Source organism: Taudactylus pleione, unplaced genomic scaffold (assembly GCF_031769625.1).
Source record: "Taudactylus pleione unplaced genomic scaffold, aTauple2 ptg000930l, whole genome shotgun sequence".
NCBI lineage: Eukaryota > Metazoa > Chordata > Amphibia > Anura > Myobatrachidae > Taudactylus > Taudactylus pleione.
The window spans coordinates 350,928-366,054 of NW_028285331.1; the positions used below are offsets into that span (position 1 = coordinate 350,928).

General features: G+C 44.4%; 1 protein-coding gene across 1 annotated transcript in view; it reads left to right on the forward strand.

The window, feature by feature from the left end:
* The window catches only part of EMX1 (empty spiracles homeobox 1), a 120,713-nt gene that overhangs the window by 24,552 nt on the left and 81,034 nt on the right, over positions 1 to 15,127 (forward strand). The window lies entirely within an intron of this gene.

Sequence of the window (15,127 nt, forward strand, 5' to 3'; positions counted from 1 at the left end):
TACCTGACACTGACTGCTACTGCTAATAGCACCTGACACTGACTACTACTGCTAATAGCACCTGACACTGATTACTACTACTGATAGCACCTGACACTGACTACTACTGATAGCACCTCACACCAACTACTACCACTGATAGCACCTGACACTGACTACTACTACTAATAGCACCTGACACTGACTACTACTTCTAATAGCACCTGACACTGATTACTACTACTGATAGCACCTGACACTGACTACTACTGAAAGCACCTGACACTGACAACTACTGATAGCACCTGGCACTGACTACTGCTACTAATAGCACCTGACACTGACTACTGCTGCTAATAGCAACTGACTGTGACTACTACTACTAATAGCACCTGACACTGACTACTACTACTCATAGCACCTGACACTGACTACTACTACTCATAGCACCTGACACTGACTACTACTGCGGATAGCACCTGACACTGACTACTACAACTCATAGCACCTGTCACTGACTACTACTGCTGATAGCACCTGACACTGACTACTACTGCTGATAGCACCTGACACTGACTACTACTACTGATAGCACCTGACACTGACTACTACTGTTGATAGCACCTGACACTAACTACTACTGATAGCACCTGACACTGCTACTACTGATAGCACCTGACACTGACTACTACTGCTGATAGCACCTGACACTGACTACTACTGCTGATAGCAACTGACACTGACTACTACTGCTGATAGCAACTGACACTGACTACTACTGCTAATAGCACCTGACACTGACTACTACTACTAATAGCAACTGACACTGACTACTACTGCTGAGAGCACCTGACACTGACTACTACTACTAATAGCACCTGACACTGACTACTACTACTAATAGCACCTGACACTGACTAATACCACTGATAGCACCTGACACTGATTACTACTGCTAATAGCAACTGACACTGACTACTACTGTTGATAGCACCTGACACTAACTACTACTGATAGCACCTGACACTGCTACTACTGATAGCACCTGACACTACTACTACTACTGATAGCACCTGACACTGACTACTGCTACTAATAGCATGTGACATTGACTACTACTGCTAATAGCAACTGACACTGACTACTACTGATAGCACCTGACACTGACTACTACTGCTCATAGCACCTGACACTGACTACTACTGCTAATAGCACCTGACACTGACTACTACTACTAATAGCACCTGACACTGACTACTACTGCTGAGAGCACCTGACACTGATTACTACTGATAATAGCACCTGACACTGACTACTACTGCTAATAGCACCTGACACTAACTACTACTACTCATAGCACCTGACACTGATTACTACTGCTAATAGCACCTGACACTGACTACTACTGCTCATAGCACCTGACACTGACTACTACTGCTGATAGCACCTGACACTAACTACTACTGCTCATAGCACCTGACACTGATTACTACTGCTCATAGCACCTGACACTGATTACTACTGCTAATAGCACCTGACACTGATTACTACTGCTGATAGCACCTGACTCTGACTACTACTACTACTACTACTAATAGCACCTGACACTGATTACTACTGATAGCACCTGACACTGACTACTACTACTACTACTACTACTAATAGCACCTGACACTGATTACTACTGCTGATAGCACCTGACACTAACTACTACTGATAGCTCCTGATACTATTACTACTGATAGCACCTGACACTACTACTACTACTACTAATAGCATCTGACACTGACTACTGCTGATAGCACCTGACACTGACTACTACTGATAGCACCTGACACTACTACTGCTGACAGCACCTGACACTAACTACTACTGCTGATAGCACCTTACACTAATTACTACTGCTGATAGCACTTGACACTAACTACTGCTGCTGATAGCCCCTGACACTAACTACTACTGCTGATAGCCCCTGACACTAACTACTGCTGCTGATAGCACCTGACACTAACTACTACTGCTGATAGCACCTGACACTAACTACTGCTGATAGCACCTGACACTAACTACTGCTGATAGCAGCTGACACTAACTACTATTGCTGATAGCACCTTACACTAACTACTGCTGATAGCACCTGACACTAACTACTACTGCTGATAGCACCTGGCACTGACTACTACTGATAATAGCACCTGACACTGAATACTACTGCTAATAGCACCTGACACTGATTACTACTACTGATAGCACCTGACACTGACTACTACTGATAGCACCTGACACCAACTACTACCACTGATAGCACCTGACACTGACTACTACTACTAATAGCACCTGACACTGACTACTACTTCTAATAGCACCTGACACTGACTACTGCTACTAATATCACCTGACACTGACTACTACTACTGATAGCACCTGACACTGACTACTACTGATAGCACCTGACACTGACTACTACTGCTAATAGCACCTGACACTGACTACTACTGATAATAGCACCTGACACTGAGTACTACTACTAATAGTACCTGACACTGACTACTACTGCTAATAGCACCTGACACTGACTACTACTGCTAATAGCACCTGACACTGATTACTACTTCTGATAGCACCTGACACTGACTACTACTGATAGCACCTGACACCAACTACTACCACTGATAGCACCTGACACTGACTACTACTACTAATAGCACCTGACACTGACAACTACTTCTAATAGCACCTGACACTGATTACTACTACTGATAGCACCTGACACTGACTACTACTGAAAGCACCTGACACTGACTACTACTGATAGCACCTGGCACTGACTACTGCTACTAATAGCACCTGACACTGACTACTGCTGCTAATAGCAACTGACTGTGACTACTACTACTAATAGCACCTGACACTGACTACTACTACTCATAGCACCTGACACTGACTACTACTACTCATAGCACCTGACACTGACTACTACTGCGGATAGCACCTGACACTGACTACTACTACTCATAGCACCTGACACTGACTACTACTGCTGATAGCACCTGACACTACTACTACTACTAATAGCACCTGACACTGACTACTACTGCTGATAGCACCTGACACTGACTACTACTACTGATAGCACCTGACACTGACTACTACTGTTGATAGCACCTGACACTGACTACTACTGATAGCACCTGACACTGCTACTACTGATAGCACCTGACACTGATTACTACTGCTAATAGCAACTGACACTGACTACTACTGCTGATAGCACCTGACACTAACTACTACTGTTGATAGCACCTGACACTAACTACTACTGATAGCACCTGACACTGCTACTACTGATAGCACCTGACACTACTACTACTACTGATAGCACCTGACACTGACTACTGCTACTAATAGCAACTGACACTGACTACTACTGATAACACCTGACACTGACTACTACTGCTGATAGCACCTGACACTGACTACTACTGCTAATAGCACCTGACACTGACTACTACTGTTGATAGCACCTGCCACTACTACTACTACTGATAGCACCTGACACTGATTACTACTGCTAATAGCAACTGACACTGACTACTGCTACTAATAGCAACTGACACTGACTACTACTGATAACACCTGACACTGACTACTACTGCTGAGAGCACCTGACACTGACTACTACTGTTGATAGCACCTGACACTAACTACTACTGATAGCAGCTGACACTACTGCTACTACTGATAGCACCTGACACTACTACTACTACTGATAGCACCTGACACTGACTACTGCTACTAATAGCATGTGACATTGACTACTACTGCTAATAGCAACTGACACTGACTACTACTGATAGCACCTGACACTGACAACTACTGCTCATAGCACCTGACACTGACTACTACTGCTCATAGCACCTGACACTGACTACTACTGCTCATAGCACCTGACACTGACTACTACTGCTCATAGCACCTGACACTGACTACTATTGCTGATAGCACCTGACACTGACTACTACTACTAATAGCACCTGACACTGACTACTGCTACTAATAGCACCTGACACTGACTACTACTACTAATAGCACCTGACACTGACTACTACTGCTAATAGCACCTGACACTGACTACTGCTACTAATAGCACCTGACACTGACTACTGCTGCTCATAGCACCTGACACTAACTACTACTGCTAATAGCACCTGACACTGACTACTACTGCTGATAGCACCTGACACTGACTACTACTGTTGATAGCACCTGACACTAACTACTACTGATAGCACCTGATACTACTACTACTGAGAGCACCTGACACTACTACTACTACTACTACTACTACTACTACTAATAGCATCTGACACTGACTACTGCTGATAGCACCTGACACTGACTACAACTGATAGCACCTGACACTACTACTACTACTACTACTACTACTAATAGCACCTGACACTGACTACTACTGATAGCACCTGACACTACTACTGCTGATAGCACCTTACACTAACTACTACTGCTGATAGCACCTTACACTAACTACTACTGCTGATAGCACCTGACACTAACTACTGCTGCTGATAGCCCCTGACACTAACTACTACTGCTGATAGCACCTGACACTAACTACTGCTGCTGATAGCACCTGACACTAACTACTCCTGCTGATAGCACCTGACACTAACTACTGCTGATAGCAGCTGACACTAACTACTATTGCTGATAGCACCTGACACTAACTACTGCTGATAGCAGCTGACACTAACTACTATTGCTGATAGCACCTGACACTAACTACTGCTGATAGCAGCTGACACTAACTACTGCTGATAGCACCTGACACTAACTACTGCTGATAGCACCTGACACTAACTACTGCTGATAGCAGCTGACACTAACTACTACTGCTGATAGCACCTGAGACTAACTACTACTGATAGGACCTGACACTAACTACTACTGCTGATAGCACCTGACACTAACTACTACTGCTGATAGAACCTGACACTGACTACTACTGCTGATAGCACCTGACACTAACTACTGCTGCTGATAGCACCTGACACTAACTACTGCTGCTGATAGCACCCTACACTAACTACTACTGCTGATATCACCTGACACTAACTACTGCTGCTGATAGCGCCTGACACTAACTACTACTGCTGATAGCACCTGTCACTAACTACTACTGCTGATAGCACCTGACACAGTTACTGCTGATAGCACCTGACACTAACTACCACTGCTGATAGCACCTGACACAGTTACTGCTGATAGCACCTGACACTAACTACTACTGCTGATAGCTCCTGACACAGTTACTGCTGATAGCACCTGACACAGTTACTGCTGATAGCACCTTACACTGACTACTACTGCTGATAGCACCTGACACTGACTACTACTGCTGATAGCACCTGACACTAAGTACTGCTGCTGATAGCACTTGACACTAACTACTGCTGCTGATATCACCTGACACTAACTACTGCTGCTGATAGCGCCTGACACTGACTACTACTGCTGATAGCGCCTGACACTAACTACTACTGCTGATAGCACCTTACACTAACTACTACTGCTGATATCACCTGACACTAACTACTACTGCTGATAGCGCCTGACACTAACTACTACTGCTGATAGCGCCTGACACTAACTACTGCTGCTGATAGTAACTGACACTAACTACTAATGCTGATAGCACCTGACACTAACTACTGCTGCTGATAGCACCTGACACTAACTACTACTGCTGATAGCACCTGACACTAACTACTACTGCTGATATCACCTGACACTAACTACTGCTGCTGATAGCGCCTGACACTAACTACTACTGCTGATATCACCTGACACTAACTACTGCTGCTGATAGCGCCTGACACTAACTACTACTGCTAATAGCACCTGACACTGACTACTACTGCTAATAGCACCTGACACTAACTACTACTACTGCTGATAGCACCTGACACTGACTACTACTGCTAATAGCACCTGACACTGACTACTACTGTTGATAGCACCTGACACTAACTACTACTGATAGCGCCTGATACTACTACTACTGATAGCACCTGACCATACTACTACTACTACTACTAATAGCACCTGACACTGATTACTGCTGATAGCACCTGACACTGACTACTACTGATAGCACCTGACACTACTACTACTACTACTACTACTAAAAGCACCTGACACTGATTACTACTGCTAATACCACCTGACACTGACTACTACTGCTGATAGCACCTGACACTGACTACTTCTGTTGATAGCACCTGACACTAACTACTACTGATAGCTCCTGATACTATTACTACTGATAGCACCTGACACTACTACTACTACTAATAGCATCTGACACTGACTACTGCTGATAGCACCTGACACTGACTACTACTGATAGCACCTGACACTACTACTGCTGACAGCACCTTACACTAACTACTACTGCTGATAGCACCTTACACTAATTACTACTGCTGATAGCACTTGACACTAACTACTGCTGCTGATAGCCCCTGACACTAACTACTACTGCTGATAGCACCTGACACTACTACTACTGCTGATAGCACCTGACACTAACTACTGCTGATAGCAGCTGACACTAACTACTGCTGATAGCACCTGACAATAACTACTACTGCTGATAGCACCTGACACTAACTACTGCTGATAGCACCTGACACTAACTACTGCTGATAGCAGCTGACACTAACTACTATTGCTGATAGCACCTTACACTAACTACTGCTGATAGCACCTGACAATAACTACTACTGCTGATAGCACCTGGCACTAACTACTACTGCTGATAGCACCTGACACTAACTACTACTGCTGATAGCACCTGACACTAACTACTACTGCTGATAGAACCTGACACTGACTATTACTGCTGATAGCTCCTGACACAGTAACTACTGATAGCACCTGACACTAACTACTACTGCTGATAGCTCCTGACACAGTTACTACTGATAGCACCTGACACTAACTACTAATGCTGATAGCTCCTGACACAGTTACTGCTGATAGCACCTGACACTGACTACTACTACTAATAGCACCTGACACTGACTACTATTGCTAATAGCACCTGACACTGACTACTACTGCTAATAGCACCTGACACTGACTACTGCTACTAATAGCACCTGACACTGACTACTGCTACTAATAGCACCTGACACTGACTACTACTGCTAATAGCACCTGACACTGACTACTACTGCTCATAGCACCTGACACTAAATACTACTGTTGATAGCACCTGACACTAAATACTACTGATAGCACCTGATAATACTACTACTGATAGCACCTGACACTACTACTACTACTAATAGCATCTGACACTGACTAAAGCTGATAGCACCTGACACTGACTACAACTGATAGCACCTGACACTACTACTACTACTACTACTAATAGCACCTGACACTGACTACTACTGATAGCACCTGACACTACTACTGCTGATAGCACCTTACACTAACTACTACTACTGATAGCACCTGACACTAACTACTAATGCTGATAGCACCTGACACTAACTACTACTGCTGATAGCACCTGACACTAACTACTGCTGCTGATAGCACCTGACACTAACTACTAATGCTGATAGCCCCTGACACTAACTACTACTGCTGATAGCAGCTGACACTAACTACTACTGCTGATAGCAGCTGACACTAACTACTACTGCTGATAGCACCTGACACTAACTACTGCTGCTGATAGCATCTGACACTAACTACTGCTGCTGATAGCAGCTGACACTAACTACTGCTGATAGCAGCTGACACTAACTACTATTGCTGATAGCACCTGACACTAACTACTGCTGCTGATAGCACCTGACACTAACTACTACTCCTGATAGCAGCTGACACTAACTACTGCTGATAGCACCTAACACTAACTACTACTGCTGATAGCACCTGACACTACTAATAGTACTACTACTACTACTACTACTAATAGCACCTGACACTGACTACTACTGCTAATAGCACCTGACACTGACTACTACTGCTGATAGCACCTGACACTGACTACTACTGTTGATAGCACCTGACACTAACTACTACTGATAGCACCTGATACTACTACTACTGCTGATAGCACCTTACACTAACTACTACTGCTGACAGCACCTTACACTAATTACTACTGCTGATAGCACCTGACACTAACTACTGCTGCTGACAGCACCTGACACTAACTACTACTGATAGCACCTGTCACTAATTACTACTGCTGATAGCACCTGACACTAACTACTACTGCTGATAGCACCTGACACTAACTACTGCTGCTGATATCACCTGACACTAACTACTGCTGCTGACAGCACCTGACACTGACTACTACTACTCATAGCACCTGACACTGATTACTACTGCTAATAGCACCTGACACTGACTACTACTACTACTCATAGCACCTGACACTGATTACTACTGCTAATAGCACCTGACACTGATTACTACTGCTCATAGCACCTGACACTGACTACTACTGCTAATAGCACCTGACACTGACTACTACTACTCATAGCACCTGACACTGATTACTACTGCTGATAGCACCTGACACTGACTACTACTGTTGATAGCACCTGACACTAACTACTACTGATAGCGCCTGATACTACTACTACTGATAGCACCTGACACTGACTACTGCTGATAGCACCTGACACTGACTACTACTGATAGCACCTGACACTACTACTACTACTACTGCTAATAGCACCTGACACTGATTACTACTGTTAATAGCACCTGACACTGACTACTACTGCTAATAGCACCTGACACTGACTACTACTGCTGATAGCACCTGACACTGACTACTACTGATAGCGCCTGACACTACTACTGCTGATAGCACCTTACACTAATTACTACTGCTGATAGCACCTGACACTAACTACTGCTGCTGATAGCACCTGACACTAACTACTGCTGCTGATAGCACCTGACACTAACTACTAATGCTGATAGCCCCTGACACTAACTACTGCTGCTGATAGCACCTGACACTAACTACTGCTGATAGCAGCTGACACTAACTACTACTGCTGATAGCACCTGACACTAACTACTACTGCTGATAGCACCTGACACTAACTACTACTGCTGATAGCACCTGACACTAACTACTGATGCTGATAACACCTGACACTAACTACTGCTGCTGATAGCACCTGACACTAACTACTGCTGCTGATAGCACCTGAGACTAACTACTACTGCTGATAGCAGCTGACACTAACTACTGCTGATAGCACCTGACTCTAACTACTGCTGATAGCAGCTGACACTAACTACTATTGCTGATAGCACCTGACACTAACTACTGCTGAGAGCACCTGACACTAACTACTACTGCTGATAGCACCTGACACTAACTACTACTGCTGATAGCACCTGACACTAACTACTACTGCTGATAGCACCTGACACTAACTACTGCTGCTGATAGCACCTGACACTAACTACTACTGCTGATAGCACCTGACACTAACTACTGCTTCTGATAGCACCTGACACTGACTACTACTGCTGATAGCACCTGACACTAACTACTACTGCTGATAGCACCTGACACTAAGTACTGCTGCTGATAGCACCTGACACTAAGTACTGCTGCTGATAGCAACTGACTAACTACTACTGTTGATAGCACATGACACTGACTACTACAGCTAATAGCACCTGACACTGACTACTACTGCTGATAGCACCTGACACTGATTACTACTGTTGATAGCACCTGACACTAACTACTACTGATAGCGCCTGATACTACTACTACTGATAGCACCTGACACTGACTACTACTGCTAATAGCACCTGACACTGACTACTGCTACTAATAGCACCTGACACTGACTACTGCTACTAATAGCACCTGACACTGACTACTACTGCTAATAGCACCTGACACTGACTACTACTGCTCATAGCACCTGACACTAAATACTACTGTTGATAGCACCTGACACTAAATACTACTGATAGCACCTGATAATACTACTACTGATAGCACCTGACACTACTACTACTACTAATAGCATCTGACACTGACTAAAGCTGATAGCACCTGACACTGACTACAACTGATAGCACCTGACACTACTACTACTACTACTACTAATAGCACCTGACACTGACTACTACTGATAGCACCTGACACTACTACTGCTGATAGCACCTTACACTAACTACTACTACTGATAGCACCTGACACTAACTACTAATGCTGATAGCACCTGACACTAACTACTACTGCTGATAGCACCTGACACTAACTACTGCTGCTGATAGCACCTGACACTAACTACTAATGCTGATAGCCCCTGACACTAACTACTACTGCTGATAGCAGCTGACACTAACTACTACTGCTGATAGCAGCTGACACTAACTACTACTGCTGATAGCACCTGACACTAACTACTGCTGCTGATAGCATCTGACACTAACTACTGCTGCTGATAGCAGCTGACACTAACTACTGCTGATAGCAGCTGACACTAACTACTATTGCTGATAGCACCTGACACTAACTACTGCTGCTGATAGCACCTGACACTAACTACTACTCCTGATAGCAGCTGACACTAACTACTGCTGATAGCACCTAACACTAACTACTACTGCTGATAGCACCTGACACTACTAATAGTACTACTACTACTACTACTACTAATAGCACCTGACACTGACTACTACTGCTAATAGCACCTGACACTGACTACTACTGCTGATAGCACCTGACACTGACTACTACTGTTGATAGCACCTGACACTAACTACTACTGATAGCACCTGATACTACTACTACTGCTGATAGCACCTTACACTAACTACTACTGCTGACAGCACCTTACACTAATTACTACTGCTGATAGCACCTGACACTAACTACTGCTGCTGACAGCACCTGACACTAACTACTACTGATAGCACCTGTCACTAATTACTACTGCTGATAGCACCTGACACTAACTACTACTGCTGATAGCACCTGACACTAACTACTGCTGCTGATATCACCTGACACTAACTACTGCTGCTGACAGCACCTGACACTGACTACTACTACTCATAGCACCTGACACTGATTACTACTGCTAATAGCACCTGACACTGACTACTACTACTACTCATAGCACCTGACACTGATTACTACTGCTAATAGCACCTGACACTGATTACTACTGCTCATAGCACCTGACACTGACTACTACTGCTAATAGCACCTGACACTGACTACTACTACTCATAGCACCTGACACTGATTACTACTGCTGATAGCACCTGACACTGACTACTACTGTTGATAGCACCTGACACTAACTACTACTGATAGCGCCTGATACTACTACTACTGATAGCACCTGACACTGACTACTGCTGATAGCACCTGACACTGACTACTACTGATAGCACCTGACACTACTACTACTACTACTGCTAATAGCACCTGACACTGATTACTACTGTTAATAGCACCTGACACTGACTACTACTGCTAATAGCACCTGACACTGACTACTACTGCTGATAGCACCTGACACTGACTACTACTGATAGCGCCTGACACTACTACTGCTGATAGCACCTTACACTAATTACTACTGCTGATAGCACCTGACACTAACTACTGCTGCTGATAGCACCTGACACTAACTACTGCTGCTGATAGCACCTGACACTAACTACTAATGCTGATAGCCCCTGACACTAACTACTGCTGCTGATAGCACCTGACACTAACTACTGCTGATAGCAGCTGACACTAACTACTACTGCTGATAGCACCTGACACTAACTACTACTGCTGATAGCACCTGACACTAACTACTACTGCTGATAGCACCTGACACTAACTACTGATGCTGATAACACCTGACACTAACTACTGCTGCTGATAGCACCTGACACTAACTACTGCTGCTGATAGCACCTGAGACTAACTACTACTGCTGATAGCAGCTGACACTAACTACTGCTGATAGCACCTGACTCTAACTACTGCTGATAGCAGCTGACACTAACTACTATTGCTGATAGCACCTGACACTAACTACTGCTGAGAGCACCTGACACTAACTACTACTGCTGATAGCACCTGACACTAACTACTACTGCTGATAGCACCTGACACTAACTACTACTGCTGATAGCACCTGACACTAACTACTGCTGCTGATAGCACCTGACACTAACTACTACTGCTGATAGCACCTGACACTAACTACTGCTTCTGATAGCACCTGACACTGACTACTACTGCTGATAGCACCTGACACTAACTACTACTGCTGATAGCACCTGACACTAAGTACTGCTGCTGATAGCACCTGACACTAAGTACTGCTGCTGATAGCAACTGACTAACTACTACTGTTGATAGCACATGACACTGACTACTACAGCTAATAGCACCTGACACTGACTACTACTGCTGATAGCACCTGACACTGATTACTACTGTTGATAGCACCTGACACTAACTACTACTGATAGCGCCTGATACTACTACTACTGATAGCACCTGACACTACTACTACTACTAATAGCATCTGACACTGACTACTGCTGATAGCACCTGACACTGACTACTACTGATAGCACCTGACACTACTACTGCTGATAGCACCTTACACTGATTACTACTGTTAATAGCACCTGACACTGACTACTACTGCTGATAGCACCAGACACTGACTACTACTGTTGATAGCACCTGACACTAACTACTACTGATAGCGCCTGATACTACTACTACTGATAGCTCCTGACACTACTACTACTACTAATAGCATCTGACACTGACTACTGCTGATAGCACCTGACACTGACTACTACTGATAGCACCTGACACTGACTACTACTACTACTACTACTACTACTAATAGCACCTGACACTACTACTGCTGGCAGCACCTTACACTAACTATTACTGCTGATAGCACCTGACACTAACTACTGCTAATAGCACCTGACACTGACTACTACTGCTGATAGCCCCTGACACTAACTAATGCTGCTGATAGCACCTGACACTAACTGCTACTGCTGATAGCAGCTGACACTAACTACTGCTGATAGCACCTGACAATAACTACTGCTGATAGCAGCTGACACTGACTACTACTGCTGATAGCAGCTGACACTAACTACTACTGCTGATAGCACCTGGCACTAACTACTACTGCTGATAGCACCTGACACTAACTACTACTGCTGATAGCACCTGACACTAACTACTACTGCTGATAATACCTGACACTAAATACTACTGCTGATAACACCTGACACTAACTACTACTGCTGATAGCACCTGACACTAACTACTACTGCTGATAATACCTGACACTAACTACTACTGCTGATAACACCTGACACTAACTACTACTGCTGATAACACCTGACACTAACTACTACTGCTGATAACACCTGACACTAACTACTACTGCTGATAACACCTGACACTAACTACTACTGCTGATAGCTCCTGACACAGTTACTACTGATAGCACCTGACACTAACTACTACTGCTGATAGCTCCTGACACAGTTACTACTGATAGCACCTGACACTAACTACTACTACTAATAGCACCTGACACTGACTACTACTGCTAATAGCACCTGACACTGACTACTACTGATAGCACCTGACACTGACTACTACTGCTAATAGCACCTGACACTGACTTCTACTGCTAATAGCACCTGACACTGACTACTACTGATAGCACCTGACATTACCACTACTGCTCATAGCACCTGACACTGACTACTACTGCTAATAGCACCTGACACTGACTACTACTGCTGATAGCACCTGACACTGACTACTACTGTTGATAGCACCTGACACTAACTACTACTGGTAGCACCTGATAATACTACTACTGATAGCACCTGACACTACTACTACTACTACTAATAGCATCTGACACTGACTACTGCTGATAGCACCTGACACTGACTACTACTGATCGCACCTGACACTACTACTGCTGATAGCAGCTTACACTAACTACTACTGCTGATAGCACCTTACACTGACTACTACTGCTGATAGCACCTGACACTAACTACTGCTGCTGATAGCACCTGACACTAAGTATTGCTGCTGATAGCTCCTGACACTGACTACTACTGATAGCGCCTGATACTACTACTACTACTAATAGCATCTGACACTAACTACTGCTGATAGCACCTGACACTACTACTGCTGACAGCACCTTACACTAACTACTACTGCTGATAGCACCTGACACTAACTACTACTGATAGCGCCTGATACTACTACTACTACTAATAGCATCTGACACTAACTACTACTGCTGATAGCACCTGACAATAACTACTACTGATAGCGCCTGATACTACTACTACTACTAATAGCATCTGACACTAACTACTGCTGATAGCACCTGACACTACTACTGCTGACAGCACCTTACACTAACTACTACTGCTGATAGCACCTGACACTAACTACTGCTGCTGATAGCACCTGACACTAACTACTACTGCTGATAGCACCTGACACTAACTACTGCTGCTGCTGCACCTGACACTAACTACTGCTGCTGATAGCACCTGACACTAACTACTAATGCTGATAGCACCTGACACTAACTACTGCTGATAGCAGCTGACATTAACTACTACTGCTGATAGCACCTGACACTAACTACAACTGCTGCTGATAGCACCTGACACTGACTACTACTGCTGATAGCTCCTGACACAGTTACTACTGATAGCACCTGACACTGACTACTACTGCTGATAGCTCCTGACACAGTTACTGCTGATAGCACCTGACACTAACTACTACTGCTGATAGCTCCTGACACAGTTACTACTGATAGCACCTGACACTGACTACTACTGCTGATAGCTCCTGACACAGTTACTGCTGATAGCACCTGACACTGACTACTACTGCTGATAGCTCCTGACACAGTTTCTACTGATAGCACCTGACACTACTACTACTGCTGATAGCACCTGACACAGTTACTGCTGATAGCACCTGACACTGACTACTACTGCTGATAGCACCTGACACTAACTA